The sequence below is a fragment of the Dipodomys spectabilis genome, unplaced genomic scaffold (assembly GCF_019054845.1).
Source record: "Dipodomys spectabilis isolate Male_0828 unplaced genomic scaffold, ASM1905484v1 ptg000172l, whole genome shotgun sequence".
Classification (NCBI taxonomy): domain Eukaryota; kingdom Metazoa; phylum Chordata; class Mammalia; order Rodentia; family Heteromyidae; genus Dipodomys; species Dipodomys spectabilis.
This window is the reverse complement of record NW_024870849.1, coordinates 2365969-2384249: the sequence shown is the minus strand read 5'-3', so window position 1 is coordinate 2384249 and position 18281 is coordinate 2365969.

The window sequence follows — 18281 nt, the reverse complement described above, 5'->3', positions numbered from 1 at the left end:
CACATCTCAGAAAAGTGCAGGACCAGATGGATTTACAGCAGAATTCTACAAGGCATTCAAAGCAGGGCTCACACCAGTGGTCCTCCAACTATTCAAAAAATTGAAAGAGTAAGTTCACTACCGAATTCATTCCATGATGTCAACATAACTGTTATCCCAAACCAGGCAAGGACTCATCAAAGAAAGAGAACTATAGACCCATTTCTTTGATGAACATGGATTTTAAACACCTCAACAAAATTTTGGCCAATCGACTTCAACAATTCATCCAAAATATCATGCACACAAAGAAAGAAGATTTATTTCAGGGAGGCAATGCTGGTTCAATATACGCAAATCAGTTAATATAATTCATCACATCAACAAGAGCAATAATGAGAACCACATGCATATATCAATAGATGCAGAAAAAGCATTTCACAAGATCCAACACCCCTTTATGGTGAAGACTCTGGAAAAGCTATGAACCCAGAGAACATACCCCAATACAATAAAGGCTGTATATGACAAACCTACATCCAGCATTATAATTAATGGAAAAACAAAAGCCATTTCCTCTTAACTCAGGAACGAGACAAGGATGTCCACTCTCCCCACTTCTCCTCTATTTAGTATTACAATGCCTACCTACAGTAATAAGACAAGATGCAAACATAAAAGGGATATAAATAGGGAAAGATGATATAAAACTCTCCCTCTTTGCAGATGACATGGTCTTGTATTTAAAGAATCCCAGAGACTCCACTCCCAAATTACTCATGCTGATTCAAAACTTTGGCAAAGAAGCATAGTATAAAATTAACTCTCAAAAATCAGTGGATTTTCTGCATGCCAACAATGAGAAGTGTGGCTGAAATCAGGAAAGCAACTCCATTGATAATAGCCCCATAAAAAATAAAATACCTAGGAATTAGCTTAATCAAAGAAGTGAAGGACCTTTATGATGAAAACTTTAAAAACCTGAAAAATGAAGTCAAAACGGAACTTAGAAATTGGAAAAACCTCCCATGCTCCTGGATCAGAAGGATCAACATCGTGAAAATTGCAATACTTCCCAAGGCTATCTACCAATTCAATGTGATACCTATCAATATTCCAAACTCATTCTTCAAGAAAACAGAAGAGACAATCCAAAAATTCATATGGAACAATAGGAGACCCGGAAGAACAAAAATGATCCTTAACAGAAAGAACAGTATTGGAGGAATTTCATTACCAAATTCCAAGCTCTACTACAAAGCTATAGTAATCAGAACAGCTTGGTATTGGCACAAGAACAGAACTCAGGACCAATGGAATAGAATTGAAAACCCACAAATGAACCTACATACCTATAGTCACCTAATCTTCGATAAGGGAGCTAAAAAAAATAGAATGGAAGAAAGACAGACTCTTCAGTAAATGGTGCTGGCAAAATTGGTTAATCACTTGTAGAAAACTAAAGCTAGATCCTTATATGTATCACCCTGCACCAGAATCAACTCCAAATGGATCAAAGACCTGGGAGTCAAAGCAAACACCCTGAAAACATTACAGGATGGGATAGGAGAAACCCTAGGTCTCCTTGGCACAGGCCAAAATTTTCTTAATAGAGACCCAGAAACACGAAAAATAAAAGAAATGCTGGCTTTCATGAAATTGCTGAGTTTCTGCCTGGCAAAGGACAAAGCTAGCAAGATCAATAGAAAGCCCACAGATTCGGAGAAGATCTTCTCTAGGCACACAACAGACAAGGGTCTCATGTCTAAAATATACCTGGAACACAAAAAATTAAATCCCCAACAAATCCTCAAAGAAAGAACTCCCCAATAAAAAAGTGGGCTAAAGACTTACAGAGAAACTTCTCTGAAGAGGAAATAAGGATAGCGAATAGACACACGAAGAAATGCACAAACTCCCTAGCCATAAAAGAAATGCAGATCCAAACAGCATTGAGATACCACCTGACCCTAGTTAGAATGGTTATAATCAAGAACTCTAATAACAACAGAAACTGGTGGGGATATTGGTGGGACTGTATACTTGTTCAACCACTTTGGAAAGCAGTATGGAGCTTCCTCAAAAGACTCTACATAGAGCTACCCGATGACCCAGCACTCCCACTTTTCGGGCATTTAACCAAGTGATTACAAAAAATACCATACTAAAGCTACCAACACAACTATGTTTATTACAGCATTATTTACCATAGCTAAGATACGGTACCTACCCAGATGCCCCTCAGTAGATGAATGGATCAAGAAAATGTGGTTTTTATACACAATGGAATTCCATGCGTCCATCAGAAAGAATAACATTTCCCCATTTGTTAGGAAATGGAAAGCCTTGGAAAAATTTATATTAAGTAAAGTAATCCAGGCCCAAAGAAACGTAAGTGCCATGGTTTCCCTTATTTGCAATATCTAGTATATGTCTGAGACAAACAGAGACTGTTAGACAAGTTGATGTTAGGAGAAATAAACCCTAAGATAAGGACTCAAATTGTTTTTTGTTCTTGCTATTGTTTCTGCCATATTTATGAAAAGATTTATTTGTTGCTTTTTATATCCCTCCCCCACGTTATAACTCCTGTTTTCACTGTATTTGATGTTCGTATAATTTGGGGATGGCAAGGGAAAAACAAATTGTTATACAGGTGGACTAATTACCACAACGACATATACATGTCGAAAAACAAACTTTACAACTTTGGTGTGGAGGTGGTTTTGGGGTGGAAGAAGGGGATATGAAGGGATGGAAAGGGAAAACAAAGGAGGAGGCAAAAATGCTTGATTAGAAATGTACTCATTACCTTGTTCATGTAATTGTAAACCCTCTGTTTTTATTTTGAAAAAAAATCATAAAATAATAAAGTAAAATTCATGTCAATTTTGTTTTGTCGGTCATAGGGCTCTAATTCTGTGTCTGGTCACTGTCCCTCCTCTCTTCAGCTGAAGGATACCACTGTATCTCTTCAGCTACACTGCCATTTCTAGTTTTCAAGAGATATATTGGAGATAAGAGTCTCACAGATTTTTCTGCCCAGGCTGACTTTAACCACTATCTCCAGATCTCCCAGTTATGGGTAGCTAGGATTACAGGCATGAGCCAACAAAGCCCAGATCATAGACAATTTTTAAAAAGTAAGGTTATTGAAACTTCTGGCTTTTTCCAATAAACAATCTTACTTTTTCAGCATTAGTTTATAACTATGATTTATTTTTAGATGTAACTGAATTTTTTAATTGAATCATTAATTAGTTTTACTATTACTCAGTATCTCACAAAAATCCATAGTTATTGACTTTCCCAAAAGTCAATTATTACATACTATATTACTTACTATTATTATTACATTCTTATTACATATAATGAATCGTGAAAATAGTTTGGATCATTTCAGATAAATTAGTAGCGGCTATTTTAGGATTACAAATTCACATCTGTGATTTTAAACAAAGGAAAGAAAATTTTTGAGTTAAAATGAAGTATGAATGTGTAGTGTGTCCCACTTGAAACAAAAATTCTGATTTCATACAGAAAAAATTATTTTCTTTCCACTTATGACTTTTTAATAATACTATTGTGAATAGTGAGGCAAGAGGAGGAAGAATGCAATCATTTTTTTTTGTCAGTCGTGAGGCTTGAATTCTGGGCTAGAGCCCTGTCCTCTTCAGCTCAAGGCGAGTGCTCTACCGCATGAGCCCCAGCTCGACTTCTGGTTTTCTAGTGGTTTATTGGAGATAAGATTCTCACAGAGTTTCCTGCCAGGGTTGCCTTTGAACCATGATCCTCAGATCTCCGTGATCCTCTTGAGTAGCTAGGATTAGAGGCGTGAGCTACCAGTGCCAGGCAGGGGACTCCAGGCCCCCACTGGTGGCATGGATTCCCTCCTGGGGCAATGTACTGGTGGGCAGTTCTCCCTGGAGTCCTGCAGACTCCAGTCTCTGTCTGGCCTGAGCCGTTTCCAGCTGGGCAGTGGAAAGCAAGTGCATTCCCCCTGTTGGAGCCTGCTTGCTAACTGCTGTGGCAGTTAGCTAGGGCTCTCGGAATGCCACTTTCTGTAACCTACTGTAGGCTGTCTAGAAGAAAAAGCAGACCATTGAATTTAGAACTCTTGAAGTTTTCCAGGTTTTTTTTTTCTTGAAGCTGGAAATTTCCACTAATGCCTGTGATGATGGGTCAAATTAGACAGACAATTTCAGCCTCCAGACAATGATGTTCAAAGCAGCACAGGAAGAGTTCCCAAGCCAGATGGTCTCCTTTAATGAACGTCATGCCTTGACTGACTTTCTTCGGCAGCTGTTGATTCTCCTCCAGCTCTCTCTAGGGTGACCACCACAGTCAAGGATGTCGTGGGGAGCAGAGATTGTGACCTCACCATCCCTAGCCTGCCAGCTGTGAGCAGAGATGATTCCCAGCACCTGCACTGTACTCTGGGAGATTCAGAAACCAGGGATACCTCGAGGATCCTTTTCTGCAACATGAAACATGGGGGCTGGATGTGGTAATCCTGACTGGCCCCAGGGGGAGGAGAGGAGGCCCCTTGAGCCAGGCTTTCTGCTCACAGTAACCTCATTCTCACCTACGTGGGGAATTGAGTGCCACAGAGCTGGTCAGCTACTGGACAGAGATCTTTGAGAAGATAGGCATCCCAGAGGCCCTGGAGTCCAGCGAGTACATAGTGGCTCACATCCTCAGAGCCAGAACAGTTAAGTGTGGTGGCACCAGGAAGTGGGAAGAAGGAGGAGGTTGAACTGCGGGAGAGGTACATCAGGCTTCGTCCCTCCTCCCCCACAGAGGATTCTTATCTCAATCAGATGGGACTTTTCTGTAGTATTTTCATAGACAGATGTTCATTGATTTATCCAACAAAACATTACAGTGTGCACCAGGCTCTGGGGGTTCACAGACAAAAGTTGTAGGACTGGTTCCACAGCCCATGAAGAAACCTTGGATTGATCTGGATGCCAGTGCTTCAAGCCTGTCATCCTCGCTACTTAGGAGGCTGAGTTCAGAGGATTGAGACTTTTGGCCCGGGCAGGAAATCCTGTAAGGCTCTTGTCTTCAATTAACTACCAAAAACAAAATGCCAGAAATGCATGTGTAGCTCAAGCCGTACACTGCTAGCCTTGAATAAAAAGGCTTAGGGACAGCACCTAGGCTCCAAGTACAAGGCCCATGGGCTGACACAAAGAAAGTAAAGAGAGAGGGGTGGGAAGGACAGAAGGGGAAAAAGAGGAAAGGAAGGAAGAAGGGAGAACATGCAAGCCTTGGTTTGGAGTCCCTGGATCAAGGGAGCCAAGTATTCACAATCTCTGTGGGTCAGTTTCCGAAACTAAAGCTAGTATGTGGGACCAAGCCACTGACCTCTCAGCAACTTCATGACAGCCAGGAGCTGTATGGTCACCAACTGTAGAGGGAACCAGCCTCGGGTAGAACCTAGGGCTCAGGGTGGGTCACCAGGTTTAAATTATACCCAGCCTCATCGAGTTTATTTTCGGGTCAGATAAGAAGAAAGTTTCCAAGAGCTAGGGAGGTATTGGAATGAGAGAGTTTCAACGGGGGGTAAAGGGTTAAGCAGGAATTTGAAGAGGGAGGATGGTCCTAGGTCAGGTGTGTCAGGAAATAGGAGCCATGACCTCGCCTGACAACATAGACTACCAGCCTTTGATCCAGCAACACTGCTATTAAAAGTCCTGGCACCTTGGGTTCATCATTGACAACCTGGCTATCTTTCACTGCAGGATGCCTGTGCAGTACATCCTTGGGGACTAGGATTTTCCAGGGCTCAATCTGATGATACCACCCCCGGTATTCATTCCTCCACCAAAGAGTGAGGTAAGCATGCCACTGCCACAGGACAGCCTGGGAATGAGGGCAGGAAATGGGTCTATTGGCTGGCTCAGTCTTTAGTCTACATGCCAGATCTGTGATTCAGAGAGGGCAGGCTGAAGGTGGGGCAGAGCTGTATAGGGGCTGGTGGGAAAACCAGAGGCACTGGGCTCTGAGCAGGGTGGTTTCTTTGATAATACTCACAACATAGGAAAATTTCTGGATATAGCAGCCCTTTTCACCTCCCTAAGAGGGACTTAGATCTCCCCAGTCTCTGTCCCTTGACCAAGAAACCCTTTAGTTCCCTTTAGTGGTAGAATAACTAGAACTTACCTCACTGCCCAGTGCTGAGGCAGGACAGTGAGAGATCCTGAGTCTTTGATAAGGTCAGGGGATTTTCAGTATGAGAATGTCCTTGAATGTCCCAATTTGGTGCATGGTCAGTCCCATCTAAGACTGCCATGATGTAGGACATAGAATCTAGATAATAAGAGCAGGATGGAGTCAGTTCTTGGAGTCCTGAGTATTATGTGTTAGCTTTGAGTTCCCATATGCCCACCTGCTTCCCTTTCTTTTTTGGGTCTACGCTAGAAAAAGCTTGAAACTAGGTCATGGATCTTATCTTTTATGCTCCAAGATAGCACTCTACCATTTGAATCACAGCTCCACTTCCAGCTTTTTTGGGTGTTTAATTGGAGATAAAGAGTTCTTATGGACTTTGCTGCTAAGTGGCATCCAACTGCAGTCCTCAGATTTCAGTCTCCTGAGGGGACAGGATAACAGGAATGGAAAAGGATGTTTGGTTGGGTGCCAGTAGCTCATGGCTTTTATCTTAGGTACTCAGGAGGTGAGATCTGAGGATCATGGGTCAAATTCAGCCTGGTCAGGAAAGACCCTGAGACTCTTATCTCTAAGGAATTGCCAGAAAACCAGAAGCAGTGCTGTGGCTAAAGCAATTGAGTGCTTGCCTTAAGCTGAATAGCTCAGGGCAAGCACCAAAGCCCAGAGTTCAAGCCCCTGAACAAACAACAACAAAAAAGAGGTGATTAAGTTTTCTGCATAGCAGTGTGTATGGTAGGAAATGCCATGCTCTTCTATGAGGCATTCCAGATATGTGTGAGGCTCACTGTTTTGTCCACAGTGGGTCTGATATCAGTACTGCCACCTTCTCAGGGGTGGTATGTGATCCTAATTGAGGGAGTTCATGATTTGGTTCTCAGGGACTATTGAATGCTTGGGCTCTCCGTGTGTGTGTGTGTGTGTGTGTGTGTGTGTGTGTGTGTGTGTCTGTGTGTGTGTGTGTGTGTGTGTGTCTGTCTGTCTGTCTGTCTATGTCTGTGTCTGTGTGTGTTTGGAGGTAGAAGAACTGGGCCTTGAACTCAAGGCCTAAATGCTGTTCCTGAGATTTCTTGCACAAAGCTAGAGCTCTGACACTTGAGCCACAGCTCCACCAGTGGCTATTTGGTGGTTCAGTGTAGATAGGAGCTTCACAAACTTTCCTACGTGGCTGGCTTTGAACAGTGATACTCAGACCTCAGCCTCCTGAGTAACTAGGATGACAGACAGGAGCTACCCGTGATGGCTTTGTGTGTGTGTGTGTGTGTGTGTGTGTGTGTGTGTATAGAAGTTGGTTGTAACAAGGAGTGGTGAACCCTTTGGTAACTTCTAAACTCTGTCTTTGGGGGCAGCATGGGCTCTGAGGCTGAGGACTGGGGGCCTGGAAGTGTGAGAGTCTTGAAGGGGACTCAGCACTGTTAAATTATAAGAGCAAGAGAACTTTGTGCCCTGGAACTGTCTACTCCCATTGGCCTGGTTGCTGGCAGAGGGAGTGTGGGAGGATCTGGAGGTGGGGCCCACAGAGGGTGGCTCCCCAGGGGGACAGAGAATGTGGTCAGCACTTAGTAAGGCTTTGAGTCCTGTTAGTATGGAACGTATTGGCATGGGTCTTCTCATCATGATGTATGATGGGCAAGGCCAACCCTACTTTAAATCTTGACCTGTGTTCTTCAGATCTCAGCCTCCTGAGTAGGTAGGGTTATAGGCATGAGCCTCTGGCTCCGGGCCTCAGATTCTTTTTGGTATATTAGGGTTTGAACTCAAGGCCTTAGGCTTTCCAGTCATGTCTTCTTCCATGGGAGCCAAGTCTTTCTCTCTTGGGCATTTCTGAGATAGAGATTCCATATATGCTCAGGCTTGGCTGGACCATGGTCCTTCTGTGACAGGCATGCACCATCATGCATGGTCCTCTGTAGTTGGGATGGTAGATATGTAGCGCCATGCTCAGTCATCAGTTTAGATGATGGTCCCAAACTCTTAATCCACAGCAGCCGATTCTTGACCACAGTTGAAGCTCTAGGTTCGGCCTGGAACCATTGGTCCTCAGTCTCCTCACAGGACAGTTGTGAGGAAACAAGGGATCAATACAAGAGGAACTCTGGGGCAGAGCCAAGCATAGAGGTAACAGTCATCAGATAAGTTTCTTGGCAATTCTGTGAGCATATAACTAGAAGATACCTGGAAAGGACTCAGAAGGGGCTTGTTATTTCTTATGCCGCAGGTATAAGATTATGAAACAAAATATGGCTCTCTTTCATTCTTACCCTATCCACATGAGGAAGGGGATCCTTCATTGTGTAGCTTTGCAGCATCAGGAAAGGAGGCACAGAAAAGAGGGATGACCTACTCATGACCCCCAGCTGACAGAAAGCTTGGCCTGACTTCTCTGCCATGCTCCCTAGGACAATTGGTGCTATTCAGTCCACTTCTTGTGGTGGGAAGTCCACTTATTGTCAGTCGTGGGGTTTGAACTCTGGGCCTGGACACTGTCTCCAAGCCCCTCAGATCAAGGTTAGGACTCTACCACTTGAGGCACAACACCACTTCTGGTTTTCTGGTGGTTCTTTGGAGATAAGCATCTCACAGGCATTCCTGCTTGGGCTGGCTATGAACCATGATCCTCATATCTCAGCATCCTGTGTAGTTACCTTTCTAGGTCTGTGCCACCAGCAGCCTACTTAAGTGTATCTGTATCTCTCTCTTTCTCTCTCTCTCTGTCTCTGTCTCTGTCTCTCTCTCTCTCTCTGTCCCTCTCTCTCTCAGTAACTTGTTGAAAAGGTGCTGGTGGAGGTGCCTCAGTGTCCCCATGTGGCTGGGACCCAAGGTGACCCTCTCATTCTGGAGGTAGGCTGTGGGTCAGGAGCATTCTTGCTCGGCCTGTAGAACTAGCTCCCTTAGGTAAGCCCCTCTGTGTCCCGGGCTAGACCGTGATGGTTACTCATTGTCAGTCTGTGTGGTGAGTACTTCCCCACTACCCTTTGCTAAGACAGTTAAAGGAAAGTGGATGAGGAGGCATCACATTGCCCAACTGCACAACACTATACCGAGCCTTTGATCCTCACTGCCACCTATCTGTCCAGACCCTGATTGTAAGAACCTGAATTCACTCTATGTCTACTTCACGTTGCTACAGTGTGTCGTTTCGGAGAATGGGGGCAGTGTGCAGAGGAAAGACCCCAGATCCGACACCTCTTGGGGGACATTTGTTGTGTGACAGCGCAAAGTCATTGCTGTGGATAAGGAGGAAGCCAGCATCAGACTGAGCTGCAACAATGCTCAAAGCTAGGTAGGCTGTTGAAGTATCAATCCCACCCATGTCTGCTTCCCACTCACAACAAGGACGGTGCAATGCAGGTAGCCCAGCACTGGCCCTAGGGGACTATAAGTGGATGGTGGTGGTCAGGTGCCAGTGTCTCTCGCCTATCATTCTGGCTATTCGGGAGGCTGAGTTCTGATGGTCGTAACTCAGAGCCAGCCCAGACAGGAGAGTCTGTGAGATTCTTTTATTTTTGGTCCATTCATGGGTCCTGAACTCTGGGCCTAGGCACTGTCCCTCAGTTCTGCATCTCAAGGCTAGCACTCTGCCACTTGAGCCACAGCACCACTTCTGGCTTTTTTCCTTTTTGCTTATGTGGTGCTGAGGAATTGAATCCAGGGCCTCAGGCATGCAAGGCAAGCGCTCTACCACTGAGCCACCTTCCCAGCCCCAAGTCTGTGAGATTCTTATCTCCCATAAACTACCTCCCTCTGCCCCTGAAAAAAGCCAGTTTTGGTGCTGGGGCTCAAGTGATAGAGCCTCAGCCTTGTGTAAAAGAAGTTCTGGGATGACACCGAGTCCCTGAATCCAAGACCTGTGACTCACAAAAAATAAAAATAAATGAATAGTTGGTACTTGTTATCTTGCTACGAAAATGGATAGATTCAGTCTTCTTTCTGGTTCTTGTAGCCAAAGTTAAGGGGCTTCCCTTGACGTTCCTCTAAACCTCTCCTCTGTTATCCTTCCCAGTTGCAGTTGCAGTATAGAATTCAGATCATCCCACTTGATGTGACCTTATGAACACTCCCCTACCTGCCTTCCTTGGGGTGGAGATCATGGATGTACTTACCACTGGGAGAATGAAGCACGGGAGAGACGGGGGTAGGTATCCCTGAAACTCATACACACACACACACACACACACACACACACACACACACACACACACACACACACACACACACTCACCTAGGCCAACTCTGACTAGCCTTTTCCAAAGACACTTTATCTCCTTGGATTAACTGACCTATGAGAGGAACTTGATCCCCTATAAATGACTATATTAACTAGGGCTTGCTAGTTGACATGAGATGAACAGAAGCTCAAAGGAAAGGTTCTGGAGGCTGTCTGGCTCAGGTTCACACTTGACATCCTGGCTCCTTGGTAAGCAGAGATCTGAGGATCAAAGATCGAAGCCAGCCATAAGCTGGAAAGCCGATAAGACTCTTCTCTGCTTGGACCCACCAAAAATCCAGACGTGGAGCTGTGGCTCAAGTGGTAGAGTGGCAGCCTTGAGCATGAAAACTCAGAAAGACAGATCCCAGATCCTCAGTTCAAGCCCACACATGAAATGGCCCCATTTGTTGCCCCCAGACTGCCTAGGCCTCAAGTGCCCTCTCACAGATTGTGATACCATACTGGTTCCTGGGTAGTATATCAGAGCCTTCAGAAATTGGGTGGTGAAAGCCAGGCCTTCGCCTTTGTGCGCTCTCAACCCACACCAGCTAGAAGGCAGAGCATGACAATGTCAACAGCCTGCAGAGCGGAGAAATCCCCCTCTGCCAGGGTGGTTGGAGCGGGCTTCTTAGAGGCAGCACTTGAAAGGGGGTCTTGCTTAACAAGGAGGATGTGACAGGAAACACAAAGAGAAAAGATGCCATAGATAAAGGACAACAGAGAGGAGCGTGTTCTTTTCCAGCCAAGGCTGCTTGTTAGAAACTCGGTAAAGATGGGCAAGACTGTCCCGAGACAGGCCCACGGGGTCACAGAAGAGCAGCTATCCAATGTTGGGATTTTGTCTTTGCAGTATGGGCTCACCTAGCACACAGGAAACCCTGGGTTTGATTCCTAGGTCCCGCATACACAGAAAAAGACAGAAGTGGTACCGTGGCTTTGGGTGGAAGAAGGCTCACCTCAAGCAAAAGAAGCTCAGGGACAGCGCCTTGAACCTGAGTTCAAGCCCCAGCACTGCCAACGTAAAACTGCACTCCAAGGGACCTGGGTGACAGGTGGATGGCTGTGCCCTGTACCTCTTAGTAGATCCATTCATGCTTTGTGTCTCCTTCTTTGACAAAGGGGATCTGGACACTCCTTCTGCCCTGTGCACCCTGGACCTGGTTATCAGCAACCCTCACAAAGGCTTCCACTGGGACATGGAGCAGCTGGCCGCAGAAATCCTCAGGTATCGGTTGGGTGTGGCGGGAGATACAGGGCAGGCCTCAGAAGTCCTAGTAGGTCTGATCTGCCCAGATATCCAGGCCATCCAGAGGAAGCAGATGGGAGCTTAGAAAGGGGTAGTGATGTGAAGGGGGCCCTTTAATGCTCATGGCCCTCTCCAGATTCTGAGCCTCCCTTTGCTCTCTCTGAAGGAGGTAGAGGAGTGGCTAGGTGGTAGTGTCTAGAGGCAGACTTGTTGGAAATTGTAAAGAGTGAGACACCATAGGCCATGCGCTGATGGCTCATGCCTGTAATCCTGGCTACTCGGGAGGCTGAGATCCAGAGGGTCATGTATCCCAGCACAGGGAGGAAAGTCCAATGAGAGACTCATTTCCAATGTTGGTGCCATGGCTTAAGTGGAAAAGCACTGGCCTTGAGCAAAAATCATCATCAGGGACAGTACCCAAGCCCTGAGTTCAAGCACCTCATCCAAAAAAACAAGAAAGAAAGACACCATTTTCTTGCCAGAGCTGGTGAAGGAGTGGGGTTGCTGTGGTTGGGACACCAGATTCTGGCCTCAGTGTACAGCCATATCTAAGAACTCCCCAAGTTTGCCCGAGTGTGAATTTAAAGCATGGTGCTCATTGTCTTACCAAGAACTGCAGAGGTTGTGGCCTGTCTTAGGCAAGGAGTGGGCGAATGGGAGCAGGTGTGGGAGATTAATGTCGATTATATTCTCTCCAACCAAGGAAGAATGTTTTTGGATGCTGGTGTCAAAGTCTGAAAGTGTAGGGTTACATGTGCTTTATGACCTGACAAGTTGGGTTTCCCCTGGTTGTAAGAAGGTGGCTGAAACCGGGCACTGCCAGTGTCTCACAACTGTCATCCTAGCTACTCAGGAGGCTGAGATCTGAGGCTCACGGTTCAAAGCCACCTTGGGCAGGAATGTCTGTAAGATTTTAACTCAAGTGAAGCACCAGAAAACTGGAAGTGGTGCTGTGGCTCCAGTGGTAGAGCGCACACCTTCAGCTGAAGAGCTGAGGGATGGCACGCAGGCCCAAAGTTCAAACCCCATGACCGTCGACCAAAAATAATGTGGCTGAGTTTTCTTCATAGCGGAATGCACAGTAGGAAATGCCATGCTGTTTTATGAGCCATGCCAGATGTGTTAGAGGCTCTGTGTTTTGTCAACATTTGGTCTGAGGATGGTAGTGCCATCTTCTCGGAGGTTGGGATGTTCAGTTGCTCAGGGACTGCTGAGGCCTTAAGCTACCCGTGTGTGTGTGTGTGTGTGTGTGTGTGTGTGTGTGTGTGTGTGTGTGTGTGTGTGTGTGTATTTTTCCCTCATCTTTCTCTGCCCACTGCCTGGATGCTTGTCTGCCTCTTCCTGACCTTGAATGGTGCCCTTCCTCAATTGCAACCTTGTCTTTAGCTCTCTATCATGGTCTACAATGAGTCCTAAATTGCCAGAAACATGCATATGCCAGCTTTTCCTTGGAAACCAAGTCCGGCTGTCCATATCTTTGTCCTCATCCAGGGGATTCTAGGTCAGCAGTGCCGGCTGGCATATAATCTTTCCTGCCTCTGGGGGGGGGCAGGGTCAGTCATGCTGTGTCCTGTCCTTTTCTCAGCTGGGCCTCTGGCTGCATGTCCCACTCCCAGCAGGCTGGCAGTGGAGTGGGGGAAGGGGGGTTGCCACTGGCTCTGGCCAACTCGACCTTGATACCTGACTGAAGGCTCCCACAAAAAGGATGATCTGTGGCTACATAAGAGGTGAGGCCAAGGTGGCTTGGATGTACTCTTCGATATCTAGGAAATGTCAATGTACCTTATCATAGGCAAATCTAACTTCTGGCCCCTGCTGGGCCTCTCAGGTCCTTCTAGACAATTCCGGATGCCCAGAATACAGAGGCATATACTTTAGATTCCAGGGCCAGGGAACTAGGGGATGAGAAATTGGTATGGCCAGTACCTCAATGTTTTAGGGCATTAAATTTGACCTGGATGAGCTGAGGTAGAACTGGGGGCAGTCCTGAGTCACAGTCACAGTCAACTCTCAAGCCAGATCAAGTGGTTTTTCCCTAAGTCCTCCTTGGGCTGAGGGGTTTGGGCCATGGCAGTAAGTTCCACAGAACCTGCCCCCTCGATCTCAACAGGGGGCCACAGGATCAAGGGAAGGACACTGGGGATGCTCCTTTGTAGTTGGCCCATTATTGCAGATCTTCATCTGCCCCACTTCCCCAAGCACTGGTGAGGAAAGCAGGGCTCAGTGCCTTCGGACTCCTGGGATAGTGACTGCTACAAGCAGCATCCAGTTGGCTGTGGATTCCTGAGCCTACAAAACTTTCATGAGCCCAACTCAACATCTGCCCAAGGTCTGACTGACAAATTTGCACTCTTGTGATACTTGTGTGAGTGGGTATTATCTGGTGTGACATCTTGCAGCTTCTGCCCCTCCTGGCCCAGAACCGTGGTCTGAGACAGTAATTTACTACTCAGATCCACATTGCACCCATGATAGATGCCATTCTGATGATCTTCATGCCCCCAGGCTCGATACTTCTCTGGTACTGTGGCTTGCTCTGTAGGCAATGGCCTCCAAACAGGCTGCTATCAAGACTTGCAGGACACCTAGACATTAAGAGACCCTCAGGGGCACACTGGAAAAACTCTGCCTAGAGCCACAGAGTAAGGTCATGGGGCTTGAACTCTGGACCTGGGCACTGTCTCCCAGCTCTTCACCTTACCACTTGAGCCACAGAGCAACTTCTGGTTTTCTGTAGGTTCCTTGGAGATCAGAGTCTCCCAGACTTTCCTGGCTGGGCTGGGTTTGAAACGTGATCTTCACATCTCAGCCTCCTGAGGAGCTAGGAGGACAGGCATGAGCCACCTGTGCCTAGATGATCTGGCCTTACACCACAGTGGACTAGGAGGTCCTGAAATCTTTTTTTTTTTTTTTTTTAATTTTCCTGTGCTAGTATTGGGACTTGAACTCAGTGTCTGGGCTTTGGTCTCTAAAGTTTTTCCTTCAAGGTTACCACTTTACCACTTTACCCACATCTCCATTTCTGGATTTTGGTAGCTAATTGTCAAGAAGAGTCTCATTAACTTTCCTCTCCTGAGCTGCCTTGATCCTCGATCTCTATCTCAGTCTCCTGAGTAGCTAGGATTTACAGGGGTTAAGCCACTGGTGGCATTGGGCTAGAAGCTTTTCTAAAGCAAGAGTTTTTCCCTGCGTTTGCCCTAACTCCTCCATGCAAAGGAGGTCTGAGGGTCAGGAGCTGTGAAAACAGGTTTCCATCCACAGGAAATGTCTTTGGCTCCCTGGCAAAAAGCCATGCTAATCTTCCCCATGGGCACCAGGCTGGGACCTCTTCCTCTGCACTGTGACTCAAGTGAAAGTTGACCCAGCCTTGAATTTCCTCAGACTTTTCTGAAGCCATAGAACATTCATACCACTCATACCACCTGCTCTACAGCACACCTCAGGACCTTTGCCCATGCTATACCTTCTGCCTGAGGCTCTCTGTCTTGTACTTACATATTAGAACTACTGTGGAATTTTGGCCCTGGCTATATCACTTCCTGAAACAAGTCTTTCCTTCCCTTCTCCATCTTTATTTTTTTTTTTAATATTGAGTTGCTAGAGATGAAATTTGTGCAGGCTGACTGGCAAAAGCTCTATATTGGGGAGTATGTGTATGTGTGTGTGTGTGTGTGTGTGTGTGTATGTGTGTTTGTATGTGTGTGTGTGTGTGTGTGTGTGTGTGTGTGTGTGTGTGTGTGTGTGTGTGTGTGTGTGCTTATCCTGGGGTTTGAATTCAGGGCCTGGATGCTATCCTATCTCTGAGGTTTTGTACTCCAGGCTAGCACTGTACTACTTGAACCACAGCTCTACTTCTGGCTTTTTGGGTGTTTAATTTGAGAAAAGTGTCTTAAATTGATTTTCCTGCTTGCAATCGCTTCCTCCTGAGTAGCTTACAGGGTTGAGCCACCAGCAACTGCCCTCTACCCTACCTCTGACCAATAACCTCGGCCCTCCTCTGAGTCCCAGAAGAATATGTCCTTCAATTTAATTATGTATCATGTTTCAATACAGAATATAATGTTAATGAAAAATTAGTCAACGTCCTAAATTATTGTGTATAATCTTATAATAGATGAGCAAAATATAATATTATGTGTATCATAATACTAAATGCAATAATCAGTAAATGAATCAAAGAAAAATAAAATACAAAATCAATAATAAAATTCATAATATGAAATTAACATACATATATAAGTATATATCATGTATTACACATATAGAAATATTTTTTCCATTGCAGGACCTTCATTCAGGTACTGAATTTCTTTTCCTCAAAGACAATAAGCTATGCATTCACCCATCGTGCAAAAGAGTTACCTGGACGGTGAGCTCAAAAACTAGCAATGGCAGAAATACTGGCCCCAGTTCCAAGACAGTGACTCCAATTTTTTAATGGAAGCAGTTATGTTTATTCAGTTCCATACTGAACATTAAAAAAAGCAATGTAGATTTTTGTACAGCATTCAAACATCCTTCCCTTACCTGCAAAATGCTTCTCTGAGAACTATATTGTTTCTCTTTTTTTGTTTGTTTTTTATTGTAAAAATGTTCTACAGAGGAGTTACAGTTCCAGGAGCAAGGTATTGAACATTGTTTACTCCTCCTGTGTTTTTCCGCTACCATCCCTTCTTTTCCATCTCCACAACTACCTCCCCCTGCCGAGGTCAGTGACTTAGTTTTTCATTTTTGGTTGACACTGGGTTTGAACTCAAGTAATGGCAACTCTTTGCTCACATTGCTACAGATTTACCAAGACCCTTAGTTCAAATCCCAGGCTAGAAAAGAAAACTGACAGAAATTCCAAACTAGGGAGCTTTATTTTTTTAATTTAGTTAAATAATTAATATATATGTTTTTTTGGTCAAGCATGGGGCTTGAACACAGGTCGTGGAAATTCTATTTCAGCGTGGATCTCCCTTGGCTGGGGTCCAGTCTCTGGACCCATAGCCGATCCTGGGATCCGGGGCCCAGAGTGCTTTCAGGAAGAAAAAATAAAGTCGGAAAGCACAAAAAGTGGTGAGCTACACACAGCTGGGGTTTTATGATTTTTTTCTTTGGACAGTGACCATCCTGGGTCTGAATGACTAAGCTGCAAACTGGACCTGACCTGCCATTGCTGGTGGCTGGTGGGCTATCAGTGAAGGCATAGGCCAACCTGTCAACATAGGCCCTGGGTTCAAATTGCAGTCCTGACATCAATCGCAGGATATCACAAAAGACTCATTCCTATGTATAGGAATTCTGATTGAAAAAGTAGTTTATACACCAGTCGACACTAAAATTGGACACAATAATCCTAGAATGCTGATTGAGCTTAATTAATAGTTTATTAAGAATGAAAAGAATAATATTCCTTCAATGGCGGTATAATAAATACCTAAGAGTTGGTAGGAATATATTAGGTGTCATTCTATCATAGATAGACAGCTAAGGAACTCTTTACCATACATATATATATATATATATATATATATATATATATATATATATATATATATATATATATATATATATTTGTATACCTCCATCTGTCTATCCAGGTATCGCTGTTTTGGCCAAACCTGGGGGTCGATCTCAGAGCCTGGGAACCACGTGACATCTTCATTGGCTAGAGGCTGCCATGCTCAAACTCACCTAATCATGAATTGGGCCTCCTAGGCTCTAGCAATTCACGACTATTTTTCCTTGCCATTTTCATTTTGTTTTCCTCTCAGTCCCTGAGACCTAGCATCCCAGGATGGGCTGTGGGTCCAGAGGTTGCTCCAACCCAGCCTAGGGTGATGGAAGCTGAGACATAGTTGCCACGACCTAAGTTCAAGCCCCGTGCTTGGCAAAATTAATTAATTAATTAATAAAATAAAATAAATTAATAAAACACATAGAAAATAAAACAAACTTAAAAAATTTAAATTATTAAAAATACTAATGGAGCTCCCTGGCTTGGAATTCGTGCCCGTTTTTTTTCTGCCAGGCCTGTGATTTGAACTCGGAGTCTGGGAAACTCAAATGCACTCTAGAGGATGGGGAAACTCACCCTCTTTGAATACAAGCAATTCAGGCCTGTTCCCTAGGCCTGAATTCAATCCCCAACTCTGTTAAGTAATATTCATCCACATACTTATGATTACTGCATATTGCTTTGAGTGCATTTATTTATTTTTGTATTATTCATTCATTATATTTATTGACTATTATTACACTTATAATATGTATCAAATTTATTGCATCTAATGAGAATTGTACAGATTTGCATATGTATTATATATCTTAGTTCAGACCCAGGATATTCACAGAAATTCTATAGTAGATGATCCAATGCTTAGAAAAACAGAAAGAATACACCAACCAAAGTCTAATTTATCCCTCGGCACCTCAGTGGCTCACACCTGTAATCCTAGCTAATCAGGAGGCTTAGAACTAGAAGATGAAATTTCAAATCCAATTAAGGCAGAAAAGCCTGAGAGACATCATCACCAATTAACTGGCAAAAAGCCAGGCTACAGGTATGACTGAAGTGGTAGAAAATCAACTATGAACAATGAAGCCAAGAAAGAACAAGCTGAGTTCAAGTGCGAGGAGAGGAGGTTAGGGGGATAATAGGGAAAGAAATCATCCAAAAACAGAGAA